The sequence below is a fragment of the Lissotriton helveticus genome, chromosome 8 (genome assembly GCF_964261635.1).
Source record: "Lissotriton helveticus chromosome 8, aLisHel1.1, whole genome shotgun sequence".
Lineage (NCBI taxonomy): Eukaryota > Metazoa > Chordata > Amphibia > Caudata > Salamandridae > Lissotriton > Lissotriton helveticus.
The window spans coordinates 1235410207-1235434395 of NC_136069.1; positions in this window are offsets into that span (position 1 = coordinate 1235410207).

Here is a 24189-nt window from a genome sequence, read left to right on the forward strand (position 1 = left end):
TGGCGGAATCGATCCGGGAGTGTCTTGACGGAGGCGGCAGAGCGGTCCTGATTTTATTGGACCTCTCTGCCGCGTTCGCTACCGTTCCTTACAAGCACCTTCTCGCCAGGCTGTCTGCTATAGGCATTGGTGGAGGTGCCCTAGCCTGGTTGTCCTCATTTCTATCTGATAGGTTGCAACAGGTCTGGATGCCGCCCCACGCCTCGGAACCTAAACCACTTCTCACTGGGGTCGCACAAGAATCTACCCTTAGTCCCCTACTGTTCAACATTTACATCACCCCCTGGTTTATCTAGCGGAGCAGTACGGGGCTAAGGTTATAGGGTATGCCGACGATACACAGCTGCTGTTTACCTGGCCAGATGATCACATAGAAACCACAACAGTTCAGCTGTGTTTGTCCTCAGTTTTTCGCTGGCTAACTTTGGCCCAGCTGAAATGCAATGAGGACAAATCCGAGGTGCTTTTTTTTGGTTCTTTCCCCTCTAATTTTAAGAATTTGCTGTGGCCCACGAACATTCCTAGCCCCAAGGTGATGGGTGGTCCTGCGAAAAATCTGGGCATCTGGTGCGGCGAGGACCTACGATTTGAGGACCATATAAAGAAGCTATCTGGGACTTGCTTTGCCACGCTGAGAATGTTACGCAGATTCTTCCCATTGCTTCCTAGAGAAGCCAAAGAAACGGTCGCTCGCGCACTTATCCTAGCAAGGCTGGATTACGCGAACGCCCTGTTTAGCGGTATCCCAGCCTACCTGGTTAAACGCCTGCAGGTCATTCAGAATGCTGCGGTCCGTCTCATATTTAATGTTCCGAGATGGAAGAGTGTTCGCTCCCATTTGTGTAATCTCCACTGGCTGCCAGTATCTCAACGCATCCTGTTCAGATCCCTAGTGATCCTGTTCAGAGCAACCCACGATCAAGGACCTGCTTATTGAAAAAGAGATTCACCTTTTATGCCCCCTCACGAGCTCTTAGATCATCCGCCTTGTTCAGAATGGCTCTTCCTCGCTTTAAGAGAACCAGACTTGGGGGCCAGTCTCTAGCTGTAGTGGCTGCCCGTGCCTGGAATGCTCTTCCTCTTTACTTGCGATCCATGCAAGGTGTGGCCCAACTCAAGAAAAATTTGAAAACCCATCTGTTTAGGAGTGTGACATAAGCTGAGTCTTTTTCTTTCGTTTGTCTTCTTCTGCCTCTTCCCTATCGCGCCAGGATACTCCCAAGTAACAGAGCGCGTTACAAAACGGTTTATACATACATTTATACATACAAAGCAGTCACGTTTTTCTGTAAAAATCTAAGAAAGCAGTAGAGTGTACTGTTTTTCTAACTATCAATATGAGACCGAAGATTCTAACACTTCTTGGCTTTGGCATCATCACTAAGCACAAATCTGTAAACGATCACCACATGGATAATGTAATATTCACGGCCTCCAGTACTGAGAACCACCAGCTAAATTACATAGTTGGGATGACTCTGTCTTTTTTTTGCTTCTGAACTCCTGTTTTTGACTGTGTGCTGCATTTAGTTCTTGCTGGTTTTAAAACTCTGAACAGTTTCCCACTGAGGATCAGTGCTAAAGTGCAAGTCCTACCTGTGTAAATTGTGATTATGATTGGGTATCCATGATTGGCATATTTGGTTTACTGATAAGGCCCTAGTAAATTGCACTGTGAATGCCCAGGGCCAGTAATTCAAATACTACTAGTGGGCCTGCAGCACTGGGTGTGCCACCCACATAAGTAGCCCTGCACCCATGCCTAAGACCAACCTCTGCAGTATCTGCGTGGGCAGTTATAAACTGCCATGTCAATCTGGCAAGTGCACCCACTTGCAAGGCCCAAACCTTCCCTTTTTCTGCATGTAAGGCAGCCCTAAGGTAGGCCTAAGGTAGCCCAATGGGCAAGGGGAAGTGTATGTGAAAGGTAGGACATGTACAGCCCCATGGGCAAGGTGCAGTGTATTTGAAAGGTAGGACATGCACTGTTGTGTTTTACATGTCCTCATAGTGAAATGCTGCTAATTTCGTTTTTCACTACTGCAAGGCCTATTTCTCCCATAGGTTATCATTGGAGCAGCCTTGTAACCTCTTACAAGTGTAAATTCCAATTGGGAAGAAATAGAGATTTGGAGTGTGTTGTCCCTGAACTCCCAATTTAAAAATACAACTTTTATTGAAGTTGGTTTTATAACTGCGTGTTTGAAAATGCCACTTTTAGAAAGTGGGCATTTTCATGCTTTACCATTCTATGCCTCTCCATGCCTGTGGAATCCACGTCTGGTTTAGACTGACAGTTGGGCTGTTTGAGCATTCACTAGACAGTCAGAAAAAGGGAGCTGAAATGTACCCTGTATAACCTGATGGCCCATCACCAGGCTGATGGGTCTTCCTGAGCTAGAGTGGTGGGGGAGTTGTCACTGATACCCGAATAGGGTTGTGCCTGTCTTCACACAAAGTTCCCCTGTGGTGTGTCTGGAGCCAGGTCAGGGAATGGAAGGGTCACGTGCACTACAAAGGCTTTCCTTTGAAGTTTGCCTACTTCAAAGGCAGAAACTAGTTTAAGTAGTGGAGCTCTGACACCAAAACCTCAGAACACTTCTGGATTAAGGGATATTTTGCCAAGAAGAAGAGCTGGGGAAGCAGTTAGAAGGGACTACACCTTTGCTGTGCGCTTTGCTGTATTGGTCTGCTGCTTGCTTTTTCTGTCTTGGGGAGTGAAAGGACTGTACTTTGCTTTCTACATCCTGCTTGGCCAAGGTTCTACAAGGTCTTGTGTGTGCTTGCCTCCTGTTAAGAAGTTTCAGGGCCATCAAAGACTTCACCTGCAGCCCCTGAACTCCTCTGCTGGGATTTGTGACCTGCCAAGTGGTGCGAATTACAGTTCTGGGCCCTTGGAGATGGCTTTGTGGCAAAGAAGAGAAGAAAATCCACTCCTCGCCCTTCAGCATCTGTATTTACTGATGCAGTGCCACCGTGTGGCTGAGAAATCAATGCATCGCCGAGGTGCGGCTCAAGAATCAATGCAGCGCCAGCCATTAGGCTGAAATACCACTGCAGCCCAAATCCTGAGCATCGTGTCTCCGACATCTGAGGCACCCGCTCCAACTCCTTCAACTCCCTCCTCCGACTTCCTGCAGTGCGGCTGAAAAAGTCGATGCATCACCTGCCACACTGCTGGAAAATCTACGCACCACCTGTTTCACAGGCCCCGCATTGACTTAGTGCATCATGATTTTCAACGCATCGCACCTGTGCGCCAAGTTCTCCAACAACATTGCCCAACAGTATGGAACGGAGCCCGCTTGTACGGAGTTTGATGCATCACCTCCCGTCGAGTAAGGAATCAACGCATCACCCCCCTCCCCGATAGCAAGGAATCAACACATCATCTCCTCTGCACCACAGCAAGAAATCGATGGATCACCTCACCTGCAAGTAAGTAATAAATGCATTGCTTTTTTCGTGGCCTCATCTCCACTGGGCCTGTTTCGTTTTTGATTTTGACGCATCTCATGTACTTTGCCATAAAAGTGATGCATCCATAGTTTTCTATGGACTGAACTATTTTCAACCTTTTAAAAGTGCTGTTGGACTTTTGACGATTTAGTCTTGTTTTATTCAGATAAAGATTGGTTATTCTTCTAAACGGGTGTGGTGTCCATCTGTAGTGTTTTCACTGTGTTACTGTGTGTGTTTTGTACAAATGCTTTACACGTTGCCTCTGAGATATGCCTGACTGCTGTGTAATCCCCCTACCCTGACTAGAATAAGGGTCCCTATTTGGACGGGTGCATGCCTCTGCCAACTAGAGACCCCCATTTCTAACGGGGAGCACGTTTTTTTTTTATAGTGATTAATTGTGAGCCATTTAGAGTCTAAAAAATAATGTCTTAAATTGAGTTGTCCTACTTTACCCATCACCACATTCACAATTTAGTGCTTGTTTTCTAATTTCACACTCTGAAGAAGGCTTGGTAGTATCTAGCAGTCCATTAGATCAGCATCCATTATTTTACCTCCGGTAGTATGTACCAAATCAGATCCAGGGTCCTCATTACAAGTCAGTCAAATTGATACCTAATTCCTGATTCATAGTTTTAGAGAGTGTGGGACAGTATCCAGATGGACCAAACCTCGGCGGGAAAGAGTTAGGAATTAGGAAACGCATCACTTAGAGGAACCAGTAATTCTTGAGCTGGGATGTTATTTTCCACTCTGGAGCTGAAAACGTATGATCCCAATAATTTGTGAAGGGACATGGGCCAGTATCTTATTTTAATTACCAATCATCTCATAATGGCGGTCTGCACACGGTACCGATAACTTTGTGTTCACAGAAAACCAACATGGCGCCCACATCTTAACCCCCGTGATATGCCGTGTTATTTTTAAAGGCGAGAAGCATTACTCCTCCTTTTGGCGCAACTCAAATGGTTATGGAGAAAAGCAGAAAGGCGTAGACTGAACACATTGCTTCATTTAAATTTTGACCCAATGCCATGGCAACTTGGTCTGTTTTTCGAACAAAGGAAAGATTATAAACAGCGCCAAATTTAAAGGAACTGGTATGATTTTCTACAGATAACTGGCTTTCAAATTGTTGTTGCTGCTTAAGCCCAGGACTGCACGCTGCATGACGAAATTATTATTTTGAGGATGTCATACAAAGGCTTGGGACCACTTGGCACCAGAAACACGTACATTGTTGTTTAAAACTTACAAAAAAGCGAGAAATTAGCAAGGAGAGCTTTTCGTGCATTTAGGCCTTCTTAATGCCAGGTGGATACCCAAGGAAGAGCGAATTAAAAGTTATTTTCACACGAGGACTGTCTGCGGTGGGATATGAAGTGAGCATCAGAAGGCCATGGAAATGAGGGCTCTGTGAAGTCTCCCTTCTGCTACATATATTAGCATGGATGGAGCACCGGTTCCCAGGCGGCACTTAATCAAACCAACCTGTGCTTAAAAAACAACAAATGTGTTAAAACTCTACAACAGTATAAACGTTGCAGTCACAAACAGTTAGGCTACGCTTTGTGGCTAAACCAGGAAGGACGCTTCTGATTGGAATCAGACTCTCCCACGCTCCCGCTGCAACTCATGCTTCAGTAGGACTCAAATAAACCAAATGTGACAGGAGCTGGGCCCGAGCTCTTGCACATGTGTGTAAAAAGAAAGTCGGGAGCTGAGGTTAAACGATGTGCTTCTATTTGACAAAGGACATATCGCTTAAATTCAGCTGGGGGGGGGGAGGGGGTTGGAGTGTTACAGCCCCTAAAAAATGCATTTTGTAGTAATTAGTTGGGTACAAGTGCCGTCAGACGGGTAATGTGAAGTATCTGGTGGATTTCACCTGGGATTTTCACATGCCCCCACTGGCAAAAACACACACACTCTCTCCTCTATGTTTTGAAGGCCTTAAAAAATGTTCATTAGTTTGAAAAATTTTGTGTTTTAAGTACCCCTGAGAATCCGCACTCCTCTCTCCTTCCACTGTCCCTTAAGCCCCCCTAATTCCCTGTTTCACATACAATGGGTTTTAACAAGATGTCCCAGTGTGATTGTTGGGAAATCTGAAGCTCACACCGCCCAATCATACTGCCCAGCTACGCCCCTGCAGTTGATGAGCAGCTGCACCAGTACCAGGCTGTTCTGCAGTGACATTTTGCATAGATGATGGTGTAGTACCTATAACATGGTCTATGGTCAACCACCTCTCCAACAGACTTGCAATAGGTCTGTTGTGTTCGGCAGCCCAGTAAATAATCAGACTGCTCAGTCACAGGTACACTGGGTAACTGCCTGTCCTGGAAGGCTGGGCCTTCTTATTACCCTTGGTTTGTCAATTCCTGAACAAGCTAACTGCGGCCCTTAACACAGGGTCAGATCATGAAAATGCCTGCTCCAGTACATCAGAGCCTAACTCCAACATTACATCTCCCTCAACCCACAACAACATCAAGCATAATTCCGAAACATTGACCAGTGCCATTCCAGACTGTAGTGTTTTGGCTTAGGTATACTATGCTACTCAGGTAGCGAAGTCTTTCAAACGGCAAAAAGCAATCACTCATGCAGGATTTATAAAGTACTTCTAGTCACCCGCGAGGGGGGAACATCCTTTACAACGTAACTTTTACAACGCACTACCATTACGACGCAACTTTTACAACGCAAGTTATTACAACGCATTGCGCTGGGGGGCGCTCTAGGATAGGGAATAGTTTAATTACTATCCAACACCTTCCCTACTATCCACGGGACTGGAGTTGGAATAGTAAATTAAACTATTCACTATCCAGCGCCCCTCAACGCAAGTCGTTGTAACGACTTGCGTTGTAAAACCTGCGTCGTAATGGCATGCTTTGTAAAAGCATGCGTTGAAACGTCATGCATCCCCCGCGAGGGTATCCAGGCATTGAGAGACAAGCTGCTTAGGTGGTATCAGATGAATAACCAGGTCTTGAGTTTTCTTTTAAATTCCTGATGAGAAGGTGAGGTTTGGAGGTGGAGGCCGTTCCAGGACTTCTCAGTGAGGTAGAAGAAAAAGTATACTCCACTTTTGCTTCGGCGAATACAGGGATGTGACTGAGGGCATGAGAGGAGGAGCACAGGTGTCTGGAGGGTTGATGGACCCTCAGGTGGTGGTTGATATATGCTCGATTGTGCAGGGCTTTGCAGGTGTGGGTTAGCATCTTGAATTGGCATCTCTTGTGGATGGGGAGCCAGTTGAGTTCCTTTAGATGAGGGGTTAAGTGGGTCCATTTGTAGCGGTCGAGAATGAGTGTGGTCGCTGAGTTTGTGGCATGACGTTGCTAGGTTGCTTCTTAGGTTGTAGTGACCTCTTTACCCCGGGAAGCAATCTAGGGTTGGCCCATCACCTATTGCAATCTCTTTGGTGTGTCCAAGTCCGTGCCAGCAAACCTCTTGTTCACAAAGGTGCCCAGTCACTAGCACCTACTTGCGACTCAGGGCCTTCATCATTACTAAAAGTACTAATACTTGGATAATCCCTGGTTGCTTGTGATGGAGGTGTTCTCTACTTCTTAAAGAATGATATGTTACTGGTGATTTCCACACCATGGTGTGAGGCTGTTATCATTGTCTCTTTCCTTTGGGTTGCTCTCCAGGGCTGGGGTTCATATGGTAATCTGTCCCTAGTTCGCACTGAGTCTCCAACATGGATAGTTGTCTCTCAGATGCTTCGCTTGAAGCTCCAGCGCTGATTGGATGTCCACCTCCTGTTGAAAACTCACTAGTCATCCATTGTTTATCGTTCCCAGCAGGGGTTATGGGGCAGGCTTCCGCGCAATACTCGTCTCCTGCAGACGTTGATCAGTACCACTTCAGTAGATGTGTGCATAATCTGCGGGTACTCTCGCAGAAAGAAATTCAGGGAGCATTCCAAACATGTTTTTTGAAAAGGGCGATTCTGATCATTTTGTTCATCATTTGCACAAAGCGCTCTACATCATCGTTGGCCTGGGGCCAACAGGGTGTGATCTTCTGGTGCTGTGTGCCCCATGTCTAAAAGTAGTCTGCCAGGTCTTGACTATTAAATGGGTACCAATTGTCAGTTTTTAGCTCGTTAATAATGCCATGGGGGCCATCACTTATTCAATCCTCTGTATTATTTCACTGGCGGCGGTAGTGGAAACTATCTCGATCTCTAGTATTTTGAGTAATCATCTACAATGACTAACGTGTCAGCAATCGGACAGACTTCCAAAGTCAATTCTAGCACACTCCCATGACTGACTTGGTCCTTTCTAGGGCGATGGGTGTGGGTGGGTCAGCTCGGCAGGTGGCTTGGTACGGGATGCAGCTTCAAATAATGCTCTCAACTTGCTCATCCAGGAGGGGAAACCACACTTTCTGATGGAGGTGTCCTTTGGTTCTCACCATGCCTTAGAGACCATCATACGACTTGTACCACCAAGCTCTGCAGCACCACTACCTAATGGAGTCTCAACAAGCATCCCCTCTCATTCTTGGCCAGCTCATAACATATTTTGTGGAAGGCTTCCAGTATTTTCTGTGCTTCTGCAGTTCTTTGCCTCCAGTGGGACCTCAGTTTTCCCCATAAGACTGACTCAAGAGCACTGATGATTAGGTTTAGATAGTTGTCTTGTTGCATAACAGGGGTAATTTCCTTCTTTGCCATCAGTCTTGGCTGAGACTGCTCCATGACATATCTGACATACACTTCTGTTTCTTGAGCTCTTCTTGCGGTGTCACTGCCCTGGGATGCCTGGCCAGGTAATCAGAAGGATTGTGGGAGCCAGGCTTGTACTCGACTTTAAATAAATATTCTTCAAGCTAGAGCACCCATTTCTCAATGCAGGGTGGCAGCTTTGATGTGGAACCTTTGAAGAGGTATTAGAAGCTTATGGTCCATGGGCACCACAAAGGGGTGGCCGTAGACATACATGTGAAAATCTTGGCACAACCAGTGAATGGCGATAGTCTCATGCTCTTTCTGAGAATACAGTTGATCTGTTGGGGTCAGCACCCTGCTGGTATATTCAACCTGAGTCCATTCACCATATTTTTGCTTTTGAACCAGGACTGTCCCTAGGCCCGTGGGGCTGGCATCTATTCACAGTCTGCCGGCTCTTATTTGATTGAAGTAGGCAGCATGGTCTCTGCAGAGAGAGCGTCCTTGTTTTCTTTAAACGATTCTTCCTGTTGTGGTTACCACGCCCAGGTGTCATTGGCCTTAATGAGCTTTTGCAGGGTTTGAGCTTGTTGGTGAATTGCCTACAGTAGTTTCCCAAGCCAATGTAATTTCTGACACACATGACGGGGGAGGTGCTGTCTTGCACCTTGTCTGGGTAAAGAGCTACACCTGCAACCCAGAAGAAATATTCATGTCCGCAGTCTTTGGATCACCTTCCTCAGCCTCTTGTTATACTCACTCTGGGATGCAGCGTATATTAGGATATTGTTGCTTATGTTTATAACCCCAGGGAGGCCTCCTAGCACCTCTTGGGTAGTGTTTTGAAACATTTCAGCAGCACTCGAGAGGCCGAAGTTGAGCCTTTTGTAGCTCAAGAGTCCAACTTGGGTGGAAAAAGTTGTGATGTATTGAGAGCCTGGGTGGAGCAGCAATTGATGATACCATGAACGCAGGTCTATCTTTCAAAGCCAGGCTGCCCTGCTGAGTTTCATAAGTATGTAATCAACTGTAGCCGTAAAGTGCCACTTGCGCTTTACATCCACATTTGGTAGCCTCATTTGCACAAATATCTGGACCTCTCTGGGTTGCTTAGGTTTCTGTGTGACTACCAAGGGGACATACAGGGCATGTGGCCTTCTACCCTTTCAATAATGTCCACGTCTTTGAGATTTTTCATTTCGGTCTCGACTTTTGGACAAAGGTGGAAGGGTACGTTGTGATAACATAGTGCAACCGGCGGCACTGTGCGGTCAGTGTGGAGGGATATCATCTTGTCTTTGAACCAACCAATGCCCATGAGAATGTCCTGAAATTCACTGAATATGACTTCAAGCAGACCAGTGTGTACTTGGAGGGCAAAATGGACCAGCCGAAGGTCTTCGCCGGTGCCGCAGCTGAGGATTGTGGCCCGGCCTTCGGAGGTGACGTTTATGGATGCCGAGCCTGACTGCTGGTCATAGGTGATTTTGGCACTAAACTGACCTTTCAACAACAATGGTTCTATTTGGTCATAGGTGAAAACCTTTACTCTGGTTGGATGAATTGATGATCTGGGCGACAATTTCTCATAAGCCTCTGTGGCCATAATATTGGTTGATGCACTGGTGTCAATCACAGCTGTGAGTTTTGTGAACCCAATCTGAATGGAGCAAGAAGGCAGGGACCGCATCTTGTGGCCAGTTCTTTCAAAAGTTAGGACTGAAAGGACAGCTGCTGCTAGGCCATCACCATCCAAGCTCATCAGCACCTAGGCCTCCTGGTTGATGACAGGGCTGCTAGGCCTCATCGTCCCCATTTTTGGTAATCTGCAGGAAGCAACAGACCTTTGCAAAATGGTTTACCCTTTTTGCATGCTATGCAAGCTTTCCCTCTGGTTGGGCAATCCGCCAGGTGATGAGCGGGCCCTCCACAGTTACCACAGTGTTCTCACAGCTAGGGTTTTTGTTTGGCTTTGTCTGCATGTTTGGTAGTCGTTACAAGGTGGACGGGTTTAGCCATGAACTGTTTGAGGAGTGCTGCCTCCATCTGGGGTGCCCTCACTTTCAAAAGTTCTGTGGTATGATCCAATGTGAGGATGTCATTTAAGGGCATTCTAGATGCGCAGCACTGGATGACTTGGGCTAAAATGTCCTCAGCTTCAATTGGTGACCATGCAGGTCACTGCGAGGTCTTTCAGTCTTGAATTGCATGTGGCCAGCAACCATCATGGTGTAAGTGTGAGGGGGTATGGGGTCATCGAGCGTGCAAGACAGTTTATAAATCTCAGCTCATGGGAAGTGCAGAAAGAGTGCTCTTTTCCTCTCTGTCACAACACCATTGGCAGTAAAATAAAGTTCAAAGGTCTCAGCCCACCCCTTCCACCTGGGACTTTGCGTATAGGCAGGCCCCATGATGAGAAATAGTTCAATGGTAGGGATTTCAGCCATGGCGTCGATATCACCTGTTGGACCTGGCCCTTTTGGCAGGTTCACCCCGAAACTTTTTGCTTTTTCCTAGCCTGTTTCTGTGACCTGGTGTTGGTGATTTTAGGCCTTTGCACACTTGTTCACTGTGGTACAGTGTAAAGTGCGTGAGCTCTCTGTGTATGTGTGATGAGTGACCTGCCCTCCCATAGGAATGAATGGGGAATATGTATGCCCATGGTAGTTCCTGATGTGTGGGGAGTGCAGGGTCGCGTTTGGTATGTACGAACTCGTGAGATTGAATGCTGCGTAATGATGTATGCGGCATGAATGTGTCTAGTGCGGAAGTGCCACTTCTAGACATGTGGGTGCATGTGTAGTGAGTCTGCTGGCACGTGATTGGCTGGAGCCTGGCTCAGGAGTGCCTGGGCCTGCTTGTGGATTGACTGTCCGGTTTGAGGGTGGCAGGGGCTGGGGAGCCCCAGGAGGTTCTTTGAGTCAGCCCGTGGATGAAAGGCTGCATCTTCTGCCAGGGAAGTGGGAGGAGATAGCACCTGGGAGTGAATGAGGCTGTGCCTGCCTGCCACAATGCTGGCTCCACCTCCCGCAGGGCGGCTGTCGCCTCTGCCCCTCACACTGAAAGGAGTTCCCTATAACCAGTTCTAGCTGGTTCTCACACTGCCTGCACCCTTTAGACAAAGGATTTTATAGTATAAAAAGTGGCTGAGTCCCCTTCCAAAATGTTCTTGTTTTCTGACTTGAATCCTGCCAGGGTTGTGCTGCTGCTTGGGCTCAGGGGAAGGCTTGCCTCCCTGAGCCCTGCCCAGCCCCTGGAGACCTGATGGACTTTCCTGAGGGAACTGGAGGACTTTTCTTTGTTGGGAGCTGCAGTGCTCCACCTCTTGTCCCTGAACTGGACCTATAGCGCCTGGGAGCGCTTTTCCTTGCCCCTGGCTCCTGGGAGTGCTTTTTCCTGCTTCCAGTGCTTAAGAGCGCTCTATTTCGCCTGTAGCGCTTGGGGAGCGCTTTATTTGTTGAAGCCGGTGTCCACCCGGCATTTGCCCGAAATTGCGAGCATAGCGAGTGCCTACCTCGCTTCATATTTGAATTTACGAGGGAGCCTACCCCTCGGATATTGATACCCGCCTGCCTGCCTAATATGGGCCGCCGCGCTGCCCGCGGCGACCCGGAAGTGTTCGGCCGGCTAGCCAATCGCAGCGCGGCCCCGAGATAGGCAAACCGGAAGTCCTGCCCTCGGCACTGCAGCGCGAGGAGGGAGACCGGAGTGGCTGCGGAGAAGAAGCACGGTGGCTGGTCTACAGGGTTCCGTGAGATGAGGGAGCCCTGCAGCAAGAGGAGAAGCAGCTGGCCGTGGAATGGCCGCCCGGGGCCCCGTGAGCTGTGAGGGAGCCCCGGGAAAGGAAGAGGCAGTGAGGCGATGTCCCAGCAAGGCTCCTGCGAGGGAAGAGGAGCCCCGCCTGCTGCCCCCGAAGAGTCCCGCGATGGGAGAAGCCCCGCCTGAGGTCCGGTGAGTTAGGGCTGGGCCGGGTAGTGTGGGGGGGCAGTGCTGTTTCTGCTCCACGAGGGAGCTAGTGGACTAATGTGGTGCCGGTTGCGAGGCACAGAGTCAGGGCGGCCCCGGTTGATAGCGGGTCGCCCCAATGGTAATTAGAGCCTCGAGGCTCCCACTCCACGATTGGGCATTGTGTGTTTTTGAGCCCAGCGAGGCTCCAACAACGGCCGTACTCGTGCAGAGAGTCCAGAGAGGCTCTAGGGGGCATTTCATTATTTTAGAGCCCAGAGAGGCTCCAGGGCCCCATTGTTGTTTTAGAGCCCCAGAGAGGCTTAGGAGCATTACGTGGTTATAGAGCCCAGCGAGGCTCTATGGGGACATCGTTATTTAAGGAGCCAGTGGACTAAAGGGGCACCGTTGATTGCTCAGAGCCTGTGTGACTCCAGCATTTGGCCGCAGTGTGAGGTGCAGAGCCTGTGTGGCTCCAACAGAAGGTGCGGTTTTATTTCTAGGGCCAGTGAGGGCCCTGGCGCAGTTTTGAGTCTCCAGCTGCCCAGCAATTACTGGGAAGCTGCACCGTTTAGGCGCAAGGTGGAGAGTGAGTCCCTGAGAGGGACAGAGATGATACAGAGGTGCCCGGCCAGTCACAGCTGCGCAGCACTTAGGGCCAGCTGCAGCGTTTAGGCCCTTGTGAGTGTTCCCAGGTGCCCAGCAAGTAGTGGGCACCTGCAACGTTTAGGTTTTGCGCCAGTGGCGCACCCCTGACTGGCGCTGCATGGCAGCGTGCCCTGACATTCTGGACACAGGGCTCTTTAGTCCCTTTATTAGATGGGGGCTGGTATGTGATTTTATTTAGGCGCAATGTGATTATCTATGTGATGGTAATTGCCTAATGTGAGTTTTGTGCAATGTGATATGGTGCTAGGAAATGTAATGCATTTAATATGATTACGCACCTTGATCTTACACCTCTGAATGTTTTTGGGCATCATGTGTTTTTGCGCTATTGAGTTATGTTCTGGCACCTCTGAATGTTTTTATGCATCATGTGTCTTCCTTGATTTTACACTTCTGAATGTGTTGGTTTATGTATCATGTGTTTTTCCTTCCCTGCACCTCTGAATGTGTTTATGATGCATCATGTGCCTTATTATTACACCGCTGAATGTGTTTTTATACATCATGTGTTTACCTTTTTCCCTACACCTCTGAATGTTGTGATGCATCATGTGTAATGTGTTCTTGCTGATACCCCTAAATGTATTTTATTCTTAGGTGGTTGTTCTTTCCAGTACAGGTGGTCTTAGTGAGGTCCTGGTCCCCTGCGTGACATTCTCCTAAGGTGGTTAGGGTTGCATAGGTGGTACTTACCTGTTACCAGTAGTTACTGGTTGTGATTTATAAATGTTATTTTGTGCTTTTATTCTAATTTCTGACAGTATTTCTATTTCTAAAAATGTTGATTCTGACAGTGGCCCATGTGGCCCTGTCCTGTAAATAATCCCTTTTGAATATTGCCAGTGCCAGTTGGCACAATGTACATGTGTGATTTCTATCTGATGTGTTTTGACAATACAAAAGTTATTTTCATATAACCTTGTGTGGAGTTCCTTTTGTGGTGTGCCAAGGATGTTGTTGCTGTTGTGTGCTGGCGCAAATGCTTTACACATTGCCTCTGAGTTTAGCCTCACTGCTCGTGCCAAGCTACCAAGGGGGTGAGCAGGGGTTATCTTGGAATGTGACTCCATTGCCCTGACTAGAATGGTGGTTTCTGCTTGGCTTTGGCGTCAGCCTTAGCCTACCAAAAATAGCCAGTTCTAACATCACCCAACTGGGGAAGCATGGAAAAGCGTCAGGCGAGGATTGACCATTAGAAGCTGAGGAATATTAATGGCTGCCACCATTCTGCTTCTTAAGATAGAGAGTCCTTTAGCTCTGCTATTAGGGAGACACACATCCCTGGGGTGAGCAGCCATTTGCTCCGGTCAGGGCAGATAAAGTCGATGAGAACAGACACACAACCTGGAGAGCCCTCAATAGGCAGGGCACTCTGATTGTGGTGTGCTGTGGAGGGGTGGGGCTGCACCACATGGAGTGGGAAGCACTCACTCCAGGCTGCAAACAGGATATTGATGAGGGTCCACAGGAACACAGGAGGGGGTGGCAGATCAGCAGGGAGGCAGGGCTGTCTAAAAGAGATGCCCCGCGGATGTCGGGCATGCATGAGCAGTCGGTGGGGAGCAGGAGCATCACTGGAACCCCGACACAGGCAGCAGGCTGCATGCAACAAAAGATGGCCTCTATCGTGCAGCAGGTGGAGTTGCACTGGACTCATCTCTAGTGTTGTTTTCTGCAGAAGCCTCAGTAAGGGGAGACCCTCCGCAGCACAGTAAATAATCAGACTGCTCAGTCACAGGAACACATGAGAACTGCTCTCCCCCTGAAGACTGAGCCTTTTCATTACCCTTACGTCCCGAACAATCTAGCTGAAAGCACGAACACAGGGTCAGATCATGAAAGCCCCTGCTCCGATGGACTTGCCTGAGTCCATCAGAGTATAACTTCAACATTGCAAGGCCCATCCCCACATCTTTTGATAGGTCATGTGTGAGAGCCAATGAAATGAAACTGGGTGCACATGCCCTGACTCAATTTGCCATGGAGCACAGTGCAGTGCAGTGCTAGCCTGTGCCACTCAAAACATATCACAACAATTACAACAGATAGAACGCTTGAAGTCCAGCCATAGCCCTTATTATCAGATAGCCCACTTCACACAGTGGTGCACTGATGTCCCCTGGGAGATCTCTGGGCCCTTCTGGGGCAGCCAACTCTGTGCTTCTTTATAGTGGAGGAAGAGTGATGGTGCCTACTGATCCTTCCGACGAGGGAACAAAAACAGTGACTGTTTTTGGGCCCCATGAGGCCTGATATCAGCAGCTGTGCCATTATCCAAGTCTGCTGGATAATGGCACAGTTAAACAGAGGGAAATCCTGTCTCCAAATGGGGTTTTCAGTGGGCATGTAGCCCTTAGGTAGCCACCCCTCTAGGATGGGCTACCAAGCTCCTCACAGTTGAGGGACGGTTCAGACATGTTGGGAGTGGCACTCTGGAGTTGCCAAATGCCACAAATCACCGGAACTTTGTCACCAAATAGGAGGGGGCCTAGTAGCCCATTGGCTAGTGACCGTGTTGTCCCCTTGGTGTTCTTTTCTGGGATATAATGAGCACCCCTGGCACTCTGAACCTCAGTATACATCGAATTTGGAGAAAGCACTGAAGAAGAAACCCACTGCTGCCCTTGAAACTGCAGTAAGAGAAGCTGCACATTCGGAAGGACTGCACCTGCTGCACTTTGGGCTAGTGAAGTTTGGACTGTGTCTATGGCTCCTGGCTAGGGTAAAAGTTAATTCCCAGCCCCAGATCACAGCAATGACTCCAAGGGTCAGTAAGCTGGGACCAGGGACATTGAAGTTGAGGAAGCCCAAACCGGCAAAGGAGTAGCCACTTCTAAGGAATCGCCGCTAGCAGCCACCGGGCGCTCATAAAGGCAAATCCGAGATAGCCAAAGTTGCAACATAGTCTGATGGACCCAGGAGTGCTATCAAAGTCTGGATTCATCGCCCAAGAGGGACACACACTAGCCCCCCACCAAGGATTTTTTTTCTGTGACCATTGTGTCACGAGATTGGTAGCCCAGTCAAAGATGACCTACTGTCGCAAAGAGGACATTTTGGACCCCAAGTGCAGTGTCAAAGTTGTCCCACCTCACCCATGGACCAAGGAATCACCTGCAACTCACCCTGGTTAACTGTGCTGCTCCAGGAGGATTTTTTAGCATCTTTTCTGCCTGCATACCCAGCATCAGGACCACTCAATTGTTTTCTATGGTAGTCATTTCCTAAAGACTGGAATTGATTGGAAAAGGTTCTGGTGGACAAGCAACTGTCCAAAATAGCCATACTGGACACTCAGACCTCCGCCCTGTCTGATTTAGTCACCCGAGTCAGGCCGAAGTCACCAAAATAACTGTTTCAAACCTTTCAAAAGTGTGAAAAGTTTTTGTTGACCAATGCTTGTTTGTGGTTGGATTAAAAGTTATTTCATGTTTTGAAAATCCATATTTCCATAACTTCCCGGTGGATTTTGATGATCAAGGGCTCTAAAAACTAATTTAAATATGCTCTATTTCTGTTAATTGGTGTTGTGTCTCTTGTTGCATGATTCACTTATTCAGTTGTTTGGTGCTGTTAAATGCTTTACACTAAGGTCCTTTGTCTAAGCCTTGCTGTTCAAAGCTGCAGCTATCCAGGGTTGAGCTAAAGGTTTAAAAATGAGCCTGACTGACCCCAATAAAACTTTTGCAAGTGTATTCCATGTTAAGGCCCCACAGCCATATCCTACCGGATACCCAGATTCTCACAGGGGCTCTCTGCTGAAAGTGATTCCCTACCTCTGGCACCATCCACACAGTGACCTGCTCTCAACATGCACATGCTGCAACCAAGACAGAAGCTTTGGCCCCTGCATGCACCCTCTCAGCCATCCTAGTATGAGACATTAGAGCCACCCCTACAAAGGCATTGACTGACATCTTATCACACCTTGCCGAGGTACTTCTGTCCGGGCCCACCCTCAGAGACCCGTTATCTTTACCTATATCACTGCTCTTTCACCAGCTCTGAAGACACCAACTGCAGGAACTTCCTAATCTGCTATGTTGCCGGGAATGAGGTAGCATTTCAGTACAATGGAAAACGTTGGTGAGACACTGACAGCCCTACCTACCTCCTCAGCTTCTAAGAACATAGCAGGGATGCCTCAATGCCTCCAGGCGATCAAAGACAATATTATATAAACACATGAAGCCCAGGGCACAGAAATAAGGCATCATCTGAAGTGCCCACCCACTCGAGAGAAGAGTGATTTACTAGTAGGGGCTGCCTCTCTATACAGCCCCATTACGCACAGCATGCAAATGCATCATGAAGGGGTGCACCTAATACAGCCGCAGACTCCTCCTTTCCATCCCTCTCAGGGAGAGTGGTCCTTCTTGTGGTGAGAACAGGACCAACAATGAGTATCAGCTGCTTTTCACCTCAACTGACATTGACTTCGCCAGAAAGGGACTACATAGCCATGGACTGGCACAAACTAAATAGACCTTTAAGGAAAGGGCAGCGGTTAAAGTCCCTACACCTGTTAATTTAAATCTATGGAACCATTGCATCACATGCCCTATCATACCATAGCGCATCACACCTCAGGATAGACTGCTCACCCAATGCCAGTCACTCGTGGGATTATTGCCGCAGGCCTGCAGGAAGGCAATCCACAGGGACTTGCAAAGGCGGGAATACTGAATGAAAACCTATTGCAATCTGGAACATGGCCTACCTCAGAGCCCGGTACTGTTGCATCATGTGTGATTCTCAATGCAACCTTGGAGCTACTGCTCCTCCAAGGTTACTGCCCCCTGCTGCCTCATACTGCTCACAGAAACCTGATACTCCAAATGGTCTCTGATGAGGCAAAGCAGAGCACTTAACATAATGCAACAGCAGATTGTCTTTTCCACTGGTGAAGGTGAGGAGAATCAATGCTTGATGTAAAGAGACTCCTCTTCACTGGCAATACTTTACCACCCATGCACATAGGCCTGAACATGAAGACCGTGCCACACACAAGCACCAAGAAAGAAGAGATGGTAGTGACATACAAGTCCACATTGGTAAAATCGAGGTACACTCAAATGCAAATGAAGAACACTGCTAGGGCATCTTCTCAAGGTTGAAGACATTTTGTTTAATTTTCTTTTTTATTTCTACAGCGCCTTACTACCCGGAGGCCTCGTAGCGCTGAGTGAAATGAAGAGCAGAGTGGGGTCAGTCCCCAGTGCTAAAAGAGGGTTCCAAACAGATGGGTTTTTAAAAGTTTACGGAATACCAGAAGATTGTTGTTCCCTAGCAGGGCCTGGGGAAGAGAAGAATTCCAAATCTTTGCAGCAGTGAACGAGAAGGTGCGTCTGCCCCATTTTACTTTCCTTATTTTCTCGGTGGCAGCCAAGTGTAGCGAGCTAGAGCGTAAGATTCTATGTGAGAGATATGGAGTTATTAATGAGTGCACGATCGGTGGGCCAGTTTTCCACATGGCCTTGTGTGCCAGACACATAGCCTTAAACTGTATCCTGGCCGAAATCGGAAGCCAGTGGAGCTGTCTCAGTGCTGGTCTTGCTGATTGCCAACGTGGGATTTGAAGGAGCATCCGTGCTGCACAATTCTGGGTTACTTGCAATTTATTTATCGAGGCTTGAGGAGCTCCGAGATACAAAACATTCCCATAATCCAGGCGTGACAGTATAAGCGCTTGAACCATTATCCTTCTCACCTGGAAAGGAAGGAGGGGAACAATTTTGCATAGCATTCTCATCATTCCGTAGCAGATAGCTGAAAGTGTGATTGCCTAATGTGTGAAGTTAAGAGAACTGTCAAGCCACATACCAAGGCTCTTTATCTGTGGTTTAGGGGAGGGTGCGGGGACCAGACAGGCCGGCCACAAGGAGACAGGGACAGTAGGTGATGGATTGCCCAACAACATGAGTTCTGTTTTGTCTCAATTGAGTCTTAGGTAGGAGAGCTCCATCCACCTGGCCACTGCCTCTAGGCAAGGGCCCAGGGAGCTAGACGACCCCTCAGCGTGGTGTAAGGACACCACTAGTTGGATGGCATCTGCATAGCTGATGATCTCAATGCCAAACGGGTGGACGACCCCCGCCAAAGGCCTCATGTAGACATTAAAAAGCATGGGGCTCAGGGCAGAGCCCTGTGGAACCCCAAAGCTCAGAGGTAGTCTTGAGGACACCACATCCCCCTCGAAGACCTGAAAACAGCAGTCACTAAGGAAGGATGAGAACCATGCCAGTGCAGCGCCCGACACTCCTATGCTTTTAAGTCGGTGGGTCAGAATGGTATGATTAACCATGTCGAACGCGGCACTGAGGTCCAGGAGGATAATGGCATCCATTCCTCCCTCATCTACCAACTTCCTTGCCTCTTCTGTCACCATCAACAGTGCCGGCTCCGTCCCAAGTTGAGGGCGAAAGCCTGTTTGTGAGACATACAACAAATTGTTGGATTCTAAATGCATAACCAAGATGTTGTTAATGTTTTTTCCAATAATTTACTCAACCAGGGGAGGAGAGAAATTGGGCGATAGTTGGATAGATTAGACTGATCCAGACTTGGCTTCTTCAAAAGAGCCCTAACACATTTCCTGGGCGGATGGATTCGATAGCCGCAATAAGGTGTTGTGCTGGAGCGGGATCCAGTGGGGAGCCTGAGGTGACTTTAGAAATTACCACATCCAGGGAATCAGCATTTAGAAGGCAGAACTGTTCCAACACACAATTAGGTGGAGAGACAGAACCGCCTATCCCAGCTTCCTCTATGTCAGGTGAAATGATGGAGAAGGCTGAATAAATAGTTTGGCTTTTTTGGTGGAAAAAGACTGCTAAATTATTACAGCATGTTAATGCTCCTTCCATAGGTATAGGTTTTTTGGGGGGGAGAAATAAGTGACTTAGCTATCCCGAAAATCACTTTTGGAGAGTTACCTGCTGTACTAATTTTAGTCCCATAGATATGTGCTTGCGCAGTTTTAATCTCTGCTTTATACAGCCTATACGCAGGAACCACCGCCAAACTGCAGAAATGACTACAATGCATACAGAATGCCCCCGCCGCCTCATCCTCGACATTCCTCGCTACAGCCATATATCAGCCCACCTGAAACTCCTGCACTGGCTCCCCTTCAACAAGAGGATCACCTTCAGGCTCCTCACCCACGCACACAAAACACTCCATGACATGGGCCCCGACTACCTCAACAGCCGCCTCTCGTTCTACACGTCCACCCGTCAGCTCCGCTCTGCCAGCCTCGCCCTCGCCCTCGCCACCGTCCCAAGGATCCACAGAACCACCGCCGGAGGAAGATCGTTCTCCTACCTGGCGGCCAAAGCATGGAACTCCCTCCCCGCACACCTCAGAACTACCCAGGACCATCTCGCCTTCAGGAAACGCCTCAAGACCTGGCTCTTCGAGCAGCAGTAACTCCCCCCCCCTCTCTTCAGCGCCTTGAGACCCTGACGGGTGAGTAGCGCACTCTATAAATGAACTGATTGATTGATTGATTGATTGCTTTCCTGTAATCATCCTTCCTATATTGTGAGGAATTCTGTCTCCAGCTCCTCTGTAATCTTCAGCAAGATTGTTTTCGATCCCTCAGTTTAGGAGAAAAACATTCCTATTTTTGTTTAAGATGAGAGTTTTAGTGAGAATTACGTTGAGAGAGTCCAGGATCCAGTTATTAAAATTTTTGTTCGCCTCATTGATGGTGGCTACCCTCGAAGGTTTTGAAGCCTCGAGAGGTGCCTTCAATTCGGTGGGGGGGAAGTCTAGACCACTTCCTTCCCCATGATGCGGTTTGTTTCTGGACTGACAAAACAGTAGTAGTGGCCCAGATTAGAGGGATTAAATAATGGTCCGTCCAAGGGAGTGGGATGGGGATCCAAGTGCTTAGGTTGTCTAGATTGCTAAAAACTGGTTCCAAGTGGTGTCCTTTATCATGCGTCGGGAGGAAGCTTTTTTGTTTGAGATCAATCGCTAAAAGGCTTGATAAAAGCCCACTGGCTGTATGATTGGACAGATCATCTAAGTGTATGTTGAAATCCCCCAGCACTGTGAAGTTCGCAGAAGCCAGTGCTGAGTTGGCGACTGAATCAATAAGATTGGGAATAAATTGTTTTAAAGCTTCTGGAGGGCGGTAAATCAGCAAACCGGTGAAGGTAGTAGTAGGCGTGAACTCTACCGGGAAAGCTATGCTTTCACAATCGACAAGCGTAGATGCTGGAATTTGGCACTTATATATATCTTTATAGATAATTGCTAGGCCTTCGCCTCTACCAGAGGTACGGTCGGTTCTACATATTTCGTAGCCTGCTATTGTCATTGCTATTACAAAGGACTTGTAGCACTGGTTTTGAGTGCCGTCATTGGACCGTGGATATATATGGACAGGCAAACCACCGCTAAAAGTAGCAAAGATTTGCCAAAGGCCAAGTGGGAGAACTCAGGGGAAGCCCCAAGCATGCATCCCAGAGTCTCTACCTTTATCTTCCAATGGTACAGACACTGTCACTTAGTGCTGGAAACCATGACATCCAAGCCAAGAAGAGTAACTGGCAACTTGCAGAGGGCGAAGATGGAGGTCCATCACCAGCAACTCACAGACCCACAAAGTCTGTCCTTCCATCATCAGGAAAATCTGCTTAAAGCTTAATAGAAGACCTGATGTCTACAGAAAACCATCACAAGTCTACAGACAACAATTTTTAAGCTTCAACAGTTAAAGATAATTATCACTGAATAAGTTACAGTCATTATTCCTCACCAACAACTTTGCCATCTTGGTCGTCTAGCGATCTAGAGTTCCTGAAATTGACATCTATATCCAGCTAGAATGAATAAATTGGTGACAACACTATCCTACCTGTTCTTCTCAGAAATACATTACCCCTACTACCAAACGAGCAACTCAAACGTAGAGGTTTCAAAATGTGTTTTATTTGGTTTTTCGTAATTTTACACTCCTTTAGGAAAAGGATGCAAAATTACACGTCATGACTAAATAACGTAATTGTAATGATTTTCTGTAACAGCGTAAAGCAAAATTATGCAAGATTGAGCTTATGTGATGTAAATTTTGCTTGGGCCTTCTCCCATACTGACTGGAGTCCATCCTTTTTAATCAGAAGAGATTCTAGACGCACCTAGCATTCTCAGGCGACAACCGAACATCATCATTCAAATGCTTCAGCTGTTTCGACTCTCAGGAAGGAAGAATGAGGATTTCAACCATCTTTGGATTTCATTGTTTTTATATTTATATTTCAGTTTTACATTCATATTCAATTTAATTTTTATTAGTAATTAATTTTATATGTTTTATATTTATTTGTATTTGGGTATATTATTTGGAGAAAGAACACTGGGAAGTGTATTCCGATTAGAATATAAGAAAGGTATAACCCACTGACCCTCATACAGATCATTTGGCATTGCGGCCTTCTCACTCTGGAACATTCCCCGAGCGAAAGTCACAGTGAACAAGACTTAGATTGGTTCTGTAAAAATGAAAAACATTTTTTTCAAACATTTAAACTTAAGTGTTAAAATGGCGTTAATGAACTTTAACCGCCAATCCAATGTTTTTTTACCAGTGCCTCCCCAGCCCCTTCCGTTCTTTTCTCGCCGTCTTCTCTCCCACTCATCCGCTGACCATAAATCCTTATTAATAAGCTCCGCTGATTTAACCGTTACTCTGTTAGTTGTAACACCTGATTCTTAAGTGAGAGTTGTTAAAACTGTGACGCCCTCTAACACCCTATGGGTAGAGAGAGCAGAGGTGAAAAAATACCCTTAAATAAAAAAATACTCACAGGTTCCTATGCCCCCTCACTACTTGTATTACCGTCTCAGAGTAGGTACGACGACTCACATGTGTGTTACAGTTGTCCTGCTGCAATAGAGGGGACGCGTGTAAATTCCAGAGTATGGCACTTCATTTCCAAACGTTTTATTGTGATGGAAGCGCATTATGTTGAAGATTTGCATAACCCGGGCCGATAACGAGGTCAAAATGGATGTGTGTTTTTGTGTAAGTCGTTTACTGTACTGAGTGCCAAGGGAGAGAACATAGTTCCAATGCTTAATTTCAGCCGCGGTCGGTAGTAGGTGTTTCTGCAGGGCGGTGAGGTGGGGGAGGGGGTAGGGAGGGGGGAGGGGCAGGGTGGGGGGTTGTAATGTATGGATTACGGACCTTAATAGGTAAGTAAACATATAAATAAATAAAACGAATTTCGTTGCATGCACTGCATCACCAAATGCAATGCAGTGCACGCAATGAAATTCGTTTTATTTATTTATATTTTTACGTACCTGTTAAACTCCGTAATCCATACATTACTACCCCCACTCTGCCCCTCCCCCTCCCCACGTCACCGCCCTGCAGGAACTCCTACTACCGACCGCGGCTGCTTAATTTGAGTCTGTGGTACCCGGTGCTCGGCACCAGTACTTAATTGGCAACACCATCTCTTATAAGTCTGCCACATGGCGGTGCTTTTGTATAATGTAGCTATTAGCACAACAACAGTTGTATATTAATCCCATATACATATACCTGATGACTAAGTTATTCTTATAGCTTTTGGGGGCATGGAATGGTCTGAACTGTCAGATTTGTTGGAGCGTGATGGCAAGTAGTTGTGCTGGTACTGTCATTGTCAGCGCTGGCGGGGGCAATGAGTGGTTTAAGTTGCAGTGCCTCTTGAAGGGGCCCTAGCATTTATGTTTTTAGAACAATTGATGAACAGAATGCTGAACAATGTCATACATTCACCCTTGTACATAGATCTGGGCCTAAATCCATCGTTTTTTTGCTCACCATGCTACTCCAGTTTGGACCCAGCCATATGCAAATCAGTCTTGACCCTGTGCCCCATGGGAACAGTTCAGCCCGAACTTCCAGGCCAGGTCCTCCCTGGATTGGAAACAAGCATCCTAGGACCGGTTTCGGACTTTCAGCCCTCATCAGCCAGGATAGCTTGATTCCAGTGGCATGGAGAGCACGGGACACACGTCTGAGCAAACCCGTCCCACTTGGGGTGACAAATGCAACTAGAACAACTGATGGACAGAATACAGAACAATGTCATACATTCACACCAGTACAGAGATCTGGGCCTAATTAAGCACTGATTAGTTGTTGCAAGGATCCAAACTGTGCAAGGGCGGGACAGGGTACCGACGAGAGCATATAGGCAGCTCTATGTAGTTGAGAAGCAGAACAGCAAGTTTAGCTTCTCTGTGATAATTTGTGTGTGCAGTGTATTTTTTTTTCATGGATATGAATGAGGTCAGCAGGCATACCAGCTAGAAACCTTATTTGTCCAGGTTATTAAGCTTAGACAAAGAAATGCACTTTTAACAGGAAACAGACACAAGTCAAATCCCATATCAAATAACCTCTGATA